The sequence below is a fragment of the Rhinatrema bivittatum genome, chromosome 2, assembly GCF_901001135.1.
Source record: "Rhinatrema bivittatum chromosome 2, aRhiBiv1.1, whole genome shotgun sequence".
NCBI classification, from domain to species: Eukaryota; Metazoa; Chordata; class Amphibia; order Gymnophiona; family Rhinatrematidae; genus Rhinatrema; species Rhinatrema bivittatum.
In genome coordinates, this window is record NC_042616.1 from 450,107,628 (window position 1) to 450,122,774 (window position 15,147).

Consider the following 15,147-nt stretch of genomic DNA (forward strand, 5'->3'; position numbering starts at 1 on the left):
GGTTAGTTTTAAAGGGTCAGGGTGGGTTTAGGGGTTATTTTTGTGTGCTGTTTTTCCCGCCCTCCCCCTAAACGATAAGGGAACCCCCACGATCAATATCGTGGGGTTTTCCTATCGTTTTTGGGGAGCCCCCGATTTCTGACGATTTTGAAAATATTGACGATATTTTCAATCGTCCGAAGCCAGATTCACATCCCTACTGCTCATTCTCTCACATGTCCATTTACACCTTTACTTCTGCCATTCTCCCACCAACACACACACACTCACTCATGTCTCTCCCTCGTCCATACACACATGCCCACTCACTTTCACACCCATGCTCACTTGCACTCAGCTCTCTCCTACTCACCTACATGCACTCTCATATCTCTTCTTCCTACACAAATACACACTCACTCACTCACTCTCACTGACATGCTCATTCATTCTCTCTCCCCCCCCCCCCCCCCCCCGTTCAAAACACACTAGCAACAGCAGACTCTAACTTGAGCTCCTGGAGCAGTAGCAGCCTCTTCCTTCTCCTCCTGTGCTGCGAAAGTGGACGCTGCCTGTTTCTTACTCCTCGTTTGATGCATGGGTAGGAAATCGCAATGTCGATTGGCCAAGGCAAACAGGATGGGGCGGGCAAGTGACTGAATACAGGAAACAGGTTGTGCAGGAGCAGGTGGTGTCACGACGAAGCGAAGTTAAGAGTTAAAAAGGTCAGGAGATGGTAGAAATCACTGTCAAGTTCCTCCTTTTTCAGCCGCGCAAGACCAATGACGTTCCTTTCTTCTTTCCAGGTCCAAGCAGATTGGTTTTGCTGCAGTACCCGGAGATTTCCGGTATTGGCCCAGAGACCCGGTAATTCTTTTAGAATTCCGGAGTCTCCAGGCCAAATCAGAGAGTTCCCGGGTATGATCACATATATCACGTGATATCGCTGCAATAGTGCTGTATCTCGCGTTATACACTGTTTAACATGCGTTAGAGCACTACCGCAGCTTGCTGCATCACCCAGTGAGGAGGTTAAGTTAGACACAACCAGAATATAAATAACATTGATGGACGCAACACGTCTTTCTTTGGCCTACAAACCATGGAACAAATTTATCAAGGATGTTTCCCTTGAGCACCGAATAAGAGAAAACCCTTTGATAAAATAAATGTATACAAAACCTTGCTGCTTCGTCTACTGTTTTATGAGCTTATGTATTATTTTATGCTTTTAGTTATGTAAACCACTTAGGAAGTATGATAAGTGGGCTAGAATTTTTTTAATAAGTAAATAAAATGAAAATACTGAACTGCAGACATGAACGTGTGCCCTAGCACACAGAAATACTACCACCAAGCCAAAGACTGGCGCCTTCCTTTTCTCTACTTTCCTGTTTATCATTTCTAAAAATACCTAATGAACTTCATATGCAGTTATTATTATTCAACAGGGCTACATTTTGTGGGTCCTTCGAGGTGCTAAAATTAAAATGGGCACTTCTGAGACTTTTCTTTGATATAAGACAGTCTCGTTCGTAGCATCGCGAACCGATAAAAGCTTTCCTTAGAGGCTGCTGGTAGCAAGCTTCTGGAATATTCAGTCAGAAAAGCTTTGTCCTTGCGAGCTAGGAGCCTGACAGCCGCCGGCCCCAGTGACTGATCATGGCAGGCTGATCAAAGAGAAATAGAAAATGGAAAGGTGGAGGGGTAAGCTGGGCAAAGCCAAACCCTTCTGTTACGTATTAATGAAGCCTGAAATATCAGCAACTAAAGGCATTTACAAGGAGAAGTCTGTATGGGCTTCAAGATAAAATTCAGTTAAAAGTAAGTTAATTTTTTTTATCACTTTAAAATGATTTAAAGGGCTTTAATAGCCCTGGGGACCATCTGTGCCAGATCCCTATCTGCTAGCACCTATATGCCCATTATGCTATGCCATACGCTGAGCATGACAGTAGCCTGAACATTATCTAGAATATAAGAAAATGTACACAAACAGGACTGGTTTACTATCAAAGGATTCTGAGGACAGTAAAGGCAACGGGTTTTTTTTAAAAAATATCATTAGACTGTTAAAGATGGGTGCACAAGCCTTGTTCTGCAACAGAGGTAGGCAGCCTTTCTGAAGTGGTGTCCCAAGATTTAAATTGGGAGTAGGTAACTGGAGTCTTCAAGGGCAGCAAGCTGGTTGGTTTTGTCTCAACACACTCTTTCCCCCCATCCCTAGCATACTCTATACCATCTCAAGCCCCCTCCTCTCCCCTGCCCCAAAAGACTCACTCCCACCCCTTCCCCCCTTGTACTCACTCAGTAGTCTCACTGAATACCCTCTTCTCCCTTCCCAAGTAGTCTTACTCTTACCCACAGGCCCCCATGATCAGGATTCTCACTCTCATACTCCAGACCCCTCCGCCTATTCCCAACAGTCTCCCACTGCCCCTCCTCGCCAGTAGCCTCACTCTCACCCCTTTCCCCCTCCCTCCCAGCAGTCTCACTCTCACCCACCAGAAACCACTCCTATCCTCAGCAAACTCACTCTCACCCTCAGATCCCTGTCACCAGCACGTTCACTCTCACTCCTGGACCAACACCTATATCCCCAGGCTCCTTCCTCAGTTTCATACACCCCCCTCCCCCTATTCCTATCCCTAGCAGTCTCACTCTGATCCCCTTCCCCAGCAGTCTCACGCTCACCACAATCCCAGACCCCCAACCACAGAAATCTCCATTACTCTGAGATTCCTCCCTTCTATCCCTCCCCATCAGTCTCACATTCTTCCCTCCCCGGCAGTCTTGTCTCATCTCATAGATACTCTTACAGTCAGATACTTCCTCCCCTCTCCATGTCTCCCCTGGCAAACAGCAACACTGCAGCTGTGCAAATGAGCGACCTTATGCCCTTAGCTGTCTTTTCTTCATTGGACTCCTCTTTCCTTGCTGCCACTGGAGTCCTGCTCCTACTGAGCCTTATGCCATGCCTATGGCTGATAGCTACACAATCGAGGGTTCCTCTCTCTCTCTTCAGCTTGGGCCTTCTTGTTGTAGTGGGGGGGGGGGGAGGAGGGTGTTATGACACCAGGACCTGCCTCCTTGCTATTGGTTCTGTACTACTGCTGCCTCCTCCTCATTGCCCCTGCAGGGCCGTCACAAGTTGCACTTGAGCCTAGGTTCAGGAGACAGGCTGGTTAAGGCAGCAAGATGGCGGTGGGTGGCAGTGGCACTGGTACCCATCTCTCGCTTAGATCCAGTGCTGCCATTCTGGGCCACTACTGCCATGCCACTTGAAATCATCTCGCTTGCCATTCATGGCACCAATGCTATAGGCTGCTGACCCCTGCCATAGAACATTTTTGTTAATATAATTTGGCATTTTTATTCCACTTTATCAGGGTCATTCCTCATTCAAGGCAGATCACAAGTGGGGTTTTTTTTATTTACAAACAAGGTCATTTAGCAATAGGGGGAGAGAGGGCGGGGGGGGGGGGGGAGAGAGAGACAGAGACTGTACAGAGGCATCAATATGTCACTCTCTATTTATACCACTATAAGAGGGGGCACTTTTAATTCAGAGTGGGGTTTTAGGGGAGTGGGGTAGTTTTGGGGGTGTGGTTTTACAGACATAAGAGGAAGTATGAACAGGAAAGTACACATCACTTAAGATTTTCTGTCATTTCAATTGATGAAGGTACAAGAGGAGTTGATTTATACAATGCACTCTCTACCTAGCTTGTTTGAAGAACCTTGCGGAAATTACCTATGTGATGCAGGCCCCTTTTTTTTATTGCGGTTGCTATTTCCACTATATTTATAGCATTTTGATAAATCTTGGGGAGAGTAACAAAGTAATGATGGCAGAAAAGCACCAGATAGCCCATCCTGTCTGCCCAGGAAGCTTCTTATGTTAGTATCTGCCGTTTTGTGCAGAATACCCCCATGTTTCTTTCAAGGGTAGTAACTGCTGTTCCGTGCAGTTACCCCCAAGCATTATGATAAGGATAGTAATAATTATAATCAATCAAAACCAAACAACTGTCAAACCCATAAATTACTGCTAGCAACATTGTTACTGGGTGAGGAGCCTTCTTGATAATTCAGACAATGCTGCTTGATGTTCTTTGCTTTGGGACTTGTCCGTAGAAGGCATCCTGTGCTTTTTCCCTTATGTCTGTGTGTCAGTACCCCAGACTATAAAAGTCAAGGCCCATGCTAGTTGTTGTCTATTTCTAGTTTCCTCCCCCCCCCCCCCCTCCGCCTTCAGCAGAGTCTCCATTAATTTTCCTACCACTGAGGTAAGGCTAACCGGCCTGTAGTTTCTAGCCTCCTCTCTGCTACCAACCTTGTGAAGAGGGATCACAACTACACTTCTCCAATCTCGCAGCACCACTCCCGTTTCCAGGGATTTATTGAACAGGTCTTTAAGTGGACCCGCCAGCACATGTCTGAGCTCCCTAAGTATCCTGGAATGTACCTCAAAGAGCCCCATGGCCTTGTCCACTTTCATTTTACTTAGCTCGTCCCATACAGTCTCTTTTGTAAACGGTGTTTCGTCTACCCCATCACCATCCATGGTCCTGTCAACCAGTAACAGTCCTTTTCCAGGGTCTTCTTCAGTGAATACCTAACTGAAGTATTTGTTTAATATTTCCCCCATTTCTTCGTCTCTCTCAACACATTGCTCCTCGTCATCTATAAGTTTCACTATACAATTTCGGGCCCTCGTTCTTTCCCTGATACATCTGAAAAATGTTTTGTCACCTCACTTTACCTCTTTAGCAATCCATTTTTCTTTCGCTTACCTGATTTCTTTCTTCGTGTCCCTCAGCTTCACCAGATATTCTTCCCTATGTTCCTCTTTTTGGGATCCTTTACACTTCTTGAATGCTGTTCTTTTTGCCTTTATTTTTTTAGCCACCTCCTTTGAGAACCAAAATCAGTTTCTTTTTCCTCATACAATATGGTTGTGCCTTGGACTTGAAAAGGTCTACTGTTGTACTGTATACAATTTAGTTTTGGGAAAAACTTCTTTATGAAGAGTATTAACACTAAAGGGATATATGATTTCTAGAATTTAGTCCAAAAATGTTAGTGTATTGCAAACACTGAATTTAATACAGTAGCAGCTAAGAGATTTTATTCCTTTTAAATAGTAACATAGTAAGTGACTTAATTTAATTTTACACATTTTATATTCCTCTTTACATAACCTCCAAGGGAACATCAAAGCGGATTACAGCACATTTCCAAAAACAGCATCAAAACACCACAAAATTAAAATACAATTTAATATAACAGAACCCCAAAGTAAAAATAATCACAAAATTCTGCTAAAAGTAGCCTCTCCTACAATATACATGCTACATCAAGTCATTCCCTCAGCCATCTTATCCATCAGGATCATCAGCTAAGATAATGTTTAATAGTACTCATCAGGTGGTCAAAACTACACAGATGTAAGAATTCAGTTGATTAAAAAAACAGGTTTTTATCATTTTTCAAAGCATTCTGATAAATTCCTGAGTGTTAGAGGAAGAGAGCTATACCTGAAAAGCAACACACCTTAGTTCTGTCCTTGGTAATAAATTTAGTAGATAGTATCTCTAACTGGAGCTCATAAGAAGAGCGCACAGTCTAATTTTATTAGATAAATAAAAGGGACCAATCCTAGCCAGGGCACAGAAGACAAGTGTTATAATTTTTAAAATTGAAAAAATATAGGCAACCAAAGTAAATAAATCAACAAAGAAGTTGCTCTATCCCAGTGGTGGCTGTGAGTAATGTTCTGGCAACCATGATCTGCAGCATTTGTAGGCATTTTAGAAGTCTTTTTGGAAGCCCAACATAAATAGAATTGCAATACGCTTAATGGGATAGGATCATTGCCTACATGACCGTTATGAGGTTTTGATCTTGCAAAAAAAAAAAAAAAAAGACAAATCCTGGAGAAAAATAATCTTTTTAGGGTCTGCCTATTGCGATTCCTCCAGCGGCCAGAGCCATGGGAGGCCTCTTATCTCTCTTCCTGTGCCGGCCCGTCCACCCGAAGCTGCTGCCTTTTGCAGCGGGCCACTGAGCGCTGTTTCTCCGCAGCCTGAAGGCCGCCCCCAGACCCTCCAGCACGGCGGGAGCTGCCGCAAACCGGCCCTCTTCTTCCTGCGGCATGGAGCCGTCGTCACCGGGTCTTCAAGCGGCCCGGACTGCCACCAGCACTGCCTCCCAGCAGGCCAGGAGACCTGCTTTTCAGCAGCTGGAGCCGCCTCCCTCATCAGGGCCTGGGCTGAGGCCTACTTCCTGTTCCTGCTTCTCTCAGGGGCAGGTCACCGCAGTCCAGGGTCCTGCTCCCTACACTTCCTGTTCCTTAGGTGCGGGCCCGAGCCTCTTCCCCGGTCTTATAGGGCGAGCGTGGAAGTGGTCCCGCTGCCCCATCTGAGGACTCCTGCCTGAGTTTTCCTGCAGAGCCCTACAAAAGGGCTCAGAGTGCATTCACTCGTCACTTGGCAAGGAGCCAGTCCTCCTGGGAGCTTCTCCTCCTTTGGACTTCTCTGCGTCCTGCTCCTACCCAGCATCCATGTTCCTGAGATCCCCTGGAAGTCCTGATGGCTGAGTCCTGATGTCTGAGTCCTGATGTTCCAGGAACTGAGCAACCCGTGCCTCCAGAGGTTCCTTGATTTTAAAGCCCGAGTTCCGGATTCCAAGTTCCGTATGGATCCTGTTCCAACTTCAGAGGATCCAAAGGGTTCACCTTGTTCCTGGCCTGTCTTGTGTCCAGAGCTTGCCCGCTCCTCTCGTGGTCCACGACCAGCCATCCGGCTGTGTAGGGTGCGTAGAGGACAGTGTGGTCCGTGACCAGCCTATGGACTGTATAGGGCACCTGAGGGACCTTGCTCGCCATGTCTTGTCTCCTGAGTTCCAAGCTCCACATCTTGTCTCCAGAGCTGCAAGCTCCATGACTTGTCTACAGAGCTCCAAGCTCCATAACTTGTCTCCAGATTTCCAAGCTCCACAGCTTGTCTCCAGAGTTCCAAGCTCCACATCTTGTCTCTCCATGTCTTGTCTCTCCACATCTTGCTCTTTACATCTTGTCTCTCCATGTTTTGTCTCTAGAGTTCCAAGCTCCACTCCAAGACGAGGCTCCATCTCATTGCAAGGGCACACACCATCACATTTTTTTAAGATGGCGCCGGCCGTCCATTGCTCCTACCATGTGATAGAAGCTGGCCAATGTCACCGATAGCCCCTGTCACATAGTAAGGGCAAAGGGCCACCGGCACCATTTTGATTAGTGGCAGCCAATGGCCTGAGAGGGGGAGATCGCTCCTGGGACCCCCGCTGGACCACCAAGGACATTCGGCAAGTTTTGGAGGGGGGGGGGAGTTGTATTTAATTGAATTTGAAGGGTTGGGGTGGGTTTGGGTTTTTTGTTTTTTCTATGTGCCCTTTCTCCCCCCACCCCAAGAAATGATAAGAAAACCACATGAAATTTCATGGGTTTTCCTATCAGTTCATCAGGCCCCCAAACTGCAACAAAATAGGAAATATCATCTTTATTTCCTATTTTGTTGCAAACGAATGCACATCCCTACTCATTACATATAAATGCATGTAGATGAGGCTATTAGCTTTTACCCCCGATGCAAAAAATCACTGTGCGCCCAATGTGCATGTTTTAACACAGAAAAATTAACGCCAGCCCCAGGGAGGAGATTAAGTCTTATTCACTCCATGCTGTCCAAAAAAAAACCCCACAAAGCTACAAAAGCTATCGTCCTGATACTAAGTAGGAGGAACCACAGAAAAGCTGAATTTGGGCAGGAAGCAGCATGAAAAACATTTTTTGCCAGTAAATCAGGTTAGGAAAATGGATGCTCATAAACTGAGCATCCATTTTCCTAACTGGCATACGGTCACCTCTCCTGGGCACCTGATGTCATGGATGCGCTAGAGATGCACAATTTGTCTCTAGCATGTTCTTTTTAGCACCACCTCTCATTTAAATAATGCATTGTGTGCCCAGGAGAGGTGGCTGGGTGCACGTTAGGAGAGCAGGTGCTCAATCATGAGCTCCCGTTTTTCGCGAGCCAATATTGCATAGGCCTGTTTTTGTGTTTACTAGTTTTGTTTATCTTATTTTTATTATGCATGTACTTTTGGTATTAAAATTGATGATGATGCAGGCTCTAAATTGTAAAATAAATAAATAAGGAGGGAGAGTGGCTGGAGCAGCTGTGCACCCATCAGGATGCGTCCCAAAGTAAGGACACCTAACTCACATTTTCCAGGTTTCATCATTGTCAATCAATGTGTAGGCTGCCTTACATACTACCCATCTAGGTGTTCCAACTCTGCCCAAGGCTGTAGCTCGCAATTCATCCACAGCCATATGTTGGGAACTTATATCGGAACCAGAGCCCTCCCTTAAGAGCAACAGTGGCAAAAACAGAAAGTTGGTGGCTATTCTTAGCTTTACAGAGAGGCTGCCTCTGTCTAACTCCTTGCTTATTCTTCTTTACTGGAATTCTTACCACTTTCCGCATGTTAACATTTTTCCCCCACTGCTAGTGGTCGAATCATCACCAAACACACAAAGAAATCACAACCAGCCATCCTAATATCAGTCCTACACAGGACTCAGCAATTAGGCTCTACCACTCTACTGTCACCATGCTGTTCTTGCCTCTCTTATACCAGCCTCATTTTAGACTGCTAGCTAGGTTCTGTGATGCAACCCATCATGACACCTCAGTGTCTCACTGTATCCTTCATATCCCCTTGCCCACAAGCCCTTCCCTAAAATAAACCTCCATGATATAGACTCTCATCCTGTTGTCATCCCTAGCTCTCACTACCTTTCACTCCACCTGCTCACTTAACCCACATCTAAACACCTCATCTTCAGTGCTGAGTGACTCCCCCGCTCTTGGTGGCTAAGGTGGCAGTTATTTGTAATGGGAATTCAGATGTTAGCTGGTTGAATCATCAGTACACACACACTACAAAGGAAGGAATAGAACAAATAAAATTCTCCTTTCAGCCAGATCTCCTTTTCGGAAGAGGAGCTCAGAACCCACCCAGGGATAGAGAGGAGAGGCAGAATTTAAAGTGTACACTTCAGATGAAGTTACAATGTTGGAGTCAGAGGCAAAGAACAAAAACTTTATTTAGCACCACTATTCTGTTTCAATGGCAAAAGAGAATAACATTCACAGTTCAAGTAAACAGTAAATAACGCAATCTTTGTGTGTATTTCTAATAGATTTCCCTGGCTGTGCCCAGAACTGGTTCTGAACAGATCCCAATCAGATAAGGACCTAAAGTGATCTAAAATGATGTAATAAATTACAGTATGGTATGCCACTTTTAACTTAGTTAGATATTAGCATAAATCTGTATTTAGCAAAGATTTTGATTCTTTGCATGTTTATTTCTTTTTCTCAGATATGTTTGAGTGATGGAAGAATCTAATGAAATAAGTATGAGCTTTCTTCTTTTTTTTATGTATCTTTCCTCTGTAAACTCTTTTGCTCCCTCTCTCTCTTTCTGGCTCTGCTCATTGTACTTCTCTTTAGTTGCAATGTCTTTACTAAAGACATCTCAAAAAGATAGGAACAATGTCTTTGTGTTCTCTCTTTGCTATTTGTGATAACTCAGTTGCTATCTTTCTATGCACTCATGATTAGTGATAAATAGCGCTGCATGGTTATTGTTAGTGTTGGTGCATGCACTTAGCTATGACCTGTGATGTTTGCTCCCAGTAAATCTCTTCACCCGCTGCCACATCTGGCATGCGCAGCTAAAGTTCTCATGGCTGGCAAGGGTGGCTTGAGTGGTTAGAGGGTGCACCTCGATGATGCAGGTCCTGGATGAAGCAGTCTTCATCCAGGACCTGGCATCTGGCATCTGGATACCAGAGCAGCAGTTCTCACCAAGCACTGGCAGGTGTGTCACGCACTTCCTGGTCTCCTGCTGTTCTTCCCTACTTCTCCTCCACCCCCGCGAGATACACACAGTTCTTCAATGAACACTGTTGCCGTTCCTGACCTAGCTAAGAGCACATTCAAGCCTGGAGGGGAACAGCAGCAGTGTTCGTGGAAGCTGGCAACAGCAGCATGGCCTTTTCTTCTTCCCACCCCTGTGGCCCGGAAGAGGAAGTGATGTTCAGCGGGTGTGTAGGACGAAGAAAGGGCATTGCTGCTGCTGTTGCCACTGCAGAGATCAAGTGTCCCGAGGCTCAATCCACCTCCCGCGATTGCGGGAGCACACCCGTCTCCTTTCTGAGGCAGTTCTTCACTGCCGCAGACCCAGGGTAGCTAATCGCTAGATTTCCCAGACAGCTGAGCAGAAGGAAATCCCCATGGCCGCATTTTCAGATGACTGCTTTGCACCGCAATGATTGCACCACAGGAAAACACCTGAGTGCTGCCTTCTTACCACTTCAGCTCTGGGAGGGAGTCACTCCTGACACAGTTCCCAGCCTGTCACGATTCTGCTTTAAAAGCAGCACATCAGCAACCCTTCTCAGTCACCCAGTGCAGATCCAGGATGCCTCGTGCTGTAGCTGCCATTTGTGCTGGGGTGGGGGTGAGTGAGTGAGACAGAGAGCATGAGCCAGTATGTGTGTAAGTGTGTGAGAGAATGTGTGTGATTGAGACAGTGTGTAGGTAAGAGAGAGAAGGTATGTGTGAGAGCAAGAGACTGATTAGGGAGATGACTGTTGTATGTGACAGAGAAGAGACTGGAGGTGACTGGTGTGTGTGAGAGACATAGAGTGGTCAGGGAGGTGATGTGTGTGTATGTATGAGAGAGTAGTCAGGGAGGTGACTGGTGTGTGTGAGAGACATAGAGTGGTCAGGGAGGTGATATGTGTGTATGTATGAGAGAGTAGTCAGGGAGGTGACTGGTGTGAGTGTGTGTGAGAGAGAGAGATTGGTCAGGGAGGTGACTGGTATGTGTGTATGTGAAACAGAGAGAATGGTTGGGGAGATGACAGGTGTGTGAGAGACACAAAATGTATGTGTATGAGCAGACTAGTCATGGGCCCTAAGGAAGAGGGGCATGAGGACAGAGCTTCCGCAGCCATTGCTGCTTCTAAAACATGCTATTGGCCTACAAGGGAAAGGAGTAGGAGAGTTGCTTGAGAGGGTAAGTAAAGGTAGCTTTTTAAGTTTATCTTTCTTGATTGACTGCCATTTTAACTATTGGGTATCATGTGATATGTCTGCTGTTTGAAATATTTTATTGGTGTTTGGAGAATTTTTAATAATTTTGTAAGTTTTAATGATTCAATGTTATTCTATTTATCAGTTGTTTTGAAATATTTAATATATTTATTCTAGTTTTAGAATTATTATTTTATATTTCTTGAAGAATGTATAAATAGAAATGTGTAGACAAAAACTGAATCGGAAACAGCAAGAAGCCAGACTGAGTGTATGCGGTGCAACAATGGAAAAACAAAAACATTAACTTGATGGTCACTTTATTCTATATTTGGTGAGGGTCCCTCTGTGTTCTGCATGTGTGATCCAGGTAAGGGTATTCTGCAAGTTTGTAGTTTCTGTGTAGGGATCTATAGCATCTTGGCTTGTTCTTTTTTCCTAATAGGAGGTGTATTAGTGTTTAGGGCCTGGTTAAATATTTATAGCCTTGACTTTCATAGGTAGGGTTGTTACTATTTGAGTATGTTCCATAATACAGGTTTAACTTTTTGCGCATTAGTTTGTGTACATTATTGCAGATCCTGGGAGTCTGTTAGGTGCTATATTTCTGTTTCTATTTCTCCAATTTTGCACTGCATGCAGAATGGATTTTTGGGGTTTCCATTCCAGTTTCTGTATCCACGTTTGTAATTTGTGATCTTTCTGTTCTTAGTGAAGGTTGATTCTATGTGTCTGACCGAGGTGAGATATTTTACTAGCATGTAGGTATTTGTATCAATTTTCTTTGTTGTGTTTTCTCAATAGGACATGCATTGGTGGTAAATTACTGTCTTTTAGACCTAGTAGTAGAGAGAGTTTGTTGCTTCACTGAGATGGTGATTTGTATGGGGAATGTCCTAGTTCTGCTCTGCACCCAATCATTGGGGGGTTGAGGCAGTTCCTGTAGATGCAGAGTATATGTTTACATTTAGCCCCATGACGATCAAATATTCAGTGTGTCACACATGAGAGAACCATCTGTCATGTGTGTCCCGACAGAAAAAAGGTTAAGAACCACTGTACAAGAGTGTGTCCTGACTTTAAATAAACAGTGTGTGCGCTAACTACGCTGACTCCAGTGATCATCCATAAATGTACTATGGTCTTGATATATGTTGTCTGCACTGACTAGTTGAACTGCATTATTCTTTGTGATATTGAGAATTCTCTGTCTTTTGTGTCACAGAGGGAGTAAGTCTTACCTCTGGAAGTTTGTATCACCACATGCACACTCTCAGATTCTCTCTTCTCCACACACCTGCTGCAAGGTGGTTAAAGAGGCTTTCCTTTCTTAATTACCTTATGATGATATTTTGATTTAACAAAAAATATATCACCTCTATTAACTAGGTTCTGGCTTCACTTTTTTCATAGCAGATTAAAGCAAGTTTGTTTACTGTAAACGGTATTTTCTCTAGATAGCAGGATAAATTAGCCAGGCTGTCTGGGTGATGTCATCCAAAGGCGGTCGTGAGGACTCTCGCTCTCCAAGAAGTTAGAGCTTTACTCTGTTGCATCTGTGAGGTGCTTCCCGTGCAAAGCAAATCATTGGTCTTCTCAGTCACTAGCTAAGCAAGACGGTAGCACCGTGGTCTGGAAGGATTAGAAGGGCATGCCCAGGGAGGAGGGGGGTTATACATGGCTAATTCATCCTGCTATCTACAGATGAGACTGTGGTGGATTCCTGGAGAGGGGATCTGATTGCTAGTTCCCCCGGTTCTAACCACCACATGGAGTCTGACAAGGTTACTTTTTTGTTCATTGCTTGGCAGTACTGGGTTCATTGAGACTTCAAGCCCCATTGAAGACACCACATACATAGCTGAGTGTATAATACTACATGAATGGCTGCTGCCATGTGTTCCAGGATCATAAGCACCTGGCATACTGTGACAACTGATTTGCGGAATAATTTAGCACCTAGGCAATGGAGTCTCACAATTCTCTCTTCCGGAAGAAAGGCACGTGACTGAGTGGAGTCTATCTTGGCTCCTATGAATTGCAGTATCTAGATGGTTTGAGTACCTATTTCTTGAAGTTGATGAGGAATCCTAGAGATTCCAGGCAAGTGATTGTCATTTGTAGATGTGCCTGCAGAAACGGTTGGGAGAAACTATCAGCCAGTCATCCAGATAGGGAAAAATCTGGATATCCTGGCATCTTAGATGAGCTAGTGCCACAACCAGTCATTTGGTGAAAACTCTGGGAGCTGAGGAAAGGCCAAAGGAGAGGAGTTTGTATTGGTAGTGTTTCAAAGCTACCTGGAAGCACAGGAATCACCAGCAGGAGGGGTGTATTGTAATGCAAGTGTAGGTGTCTTTGAGATCCAAAAAAACCATCCAATCACTCCTTTGAATGAACTGTAGAATGACTTGAGGGGAGAACCTCTCCTTCTGAAGGTGCTTGTTGAGGAATCATAGGTCTAGAATGGGCCTGAGTCCTCCCGAGCATTTCAGGATAAGATAGTCCTGGGAGTAGTACCTGGTATTGATTCAGTGTTTCACTACCAGCTGGATGGCCCTCTGGCAGAGCAAGGTCTGGACCACTTGCTCCAGTAAATGTAGTTGAGAAGCATCCTTCAGTGGGCCGGCATGATGGGGAAGTGAAGGCTTGATCCTGAAACTCAGATGATAACCCTCACAGAAGATCCTCAGAACCCACTGATCTGGTGTAATTTGACTCCATTTCAAGGGAAAATGGCGTATCCTGCCTCCCACTGGCAAGTGAGGCTGTGGCTGAGCTGTCTTTAAAAATACTGGGGGGGGGGGGGGGGGGGGGTTCAGGATTGATGACTGCGAAGGCTTTTGCTGTTTATGGTCTCTCTGACAACCTCTGGGTTGAGCAGGTTGGTACTGTGGGCGAGATTGGTGAAAGTACTGATATGACTGTGACCTGACTGGTTGGAACTGTTTGAACGGTTTCCTCTGGTAATAAGGTTTTTTATATTGAAGATAAAACCACTTCACTGTGGCCTGAGAATCTAATGCCACCAAGAAGGACTGCACCACAATGTTTTTCTCCTTGATTTGGGATACTATGTTTTTCAGTTTGTTGCCAAAAGGTTTTTCACCTGATTAAGGTAGATTTGCTAGTCTGTCATGAATATCTTCTCTAATGGAGTTGGAACATAGCCATGCTATGCTTCGAGCAGCAATGGCGGTGGCAGAGGTGCGGGAAGAAGTTTAAAAGGATTTATAGACCATCCTCAGCAAGTGTCGTAAACCCTCCTCCAGGTTGTAAAAGGGTTGAGGCATTAGCTGTGGGCCCATTTCCAAGCAGAAGGGTGGTTTCAATAGCTGTAGGCATTCATAAAAGTACTAGACCATGTAAAACTGGTGCTGTTGGATCCAGGGTGTTAATATTGCACTTTGAAAAATCTTCTTGGCAAAATTGTCAAGGAACTTGTATACTTTCCCTGTAGGAGGAGATTCGTGCAGCTTTGATTTTTTTGCGTGCTTCATCACTGATTCAATGACAACTGATGCATGCGGTAGCTGGATGACTCCATATGTCAAATACTTCTGCACTTGAAACTTTAAATCCAGCTTCCTGGAGACAGGAAGGTTGTAATGAGGGGACTCACACATTTTTTTAAGTACTGCATCTAGCACCTTATGGGAAGGCAGTGCTGAAGGATGGGGTGGAACTTCCAGGATCTTCAGGATCCTGAAAACATCCTCCCTAGGGTCTGGGCGTTTTTGGACATCTATCCCCATCAAATTTCCAAGCTTTTCAACAAACCATGAATAGGTTAGGTCCTCCAGAGGAGAAGAGTGATATGGAGGTTCTTCTGGAGGGTCGGATGAGATGCCTTTTGAGCTGGTAAGTAGAGGTCTGGCGGAGAATCCGGGTGTTCTGACTGTGGTGATGGTGGCTGAGATCCACCCCACTTATCTCGCTCCAGGGTTGCAGGCTTTACTGGAGAAAAAGGGGGATGCTCCTGAATCCCTTCCTCACTCAGATCTGGAATGTAAGG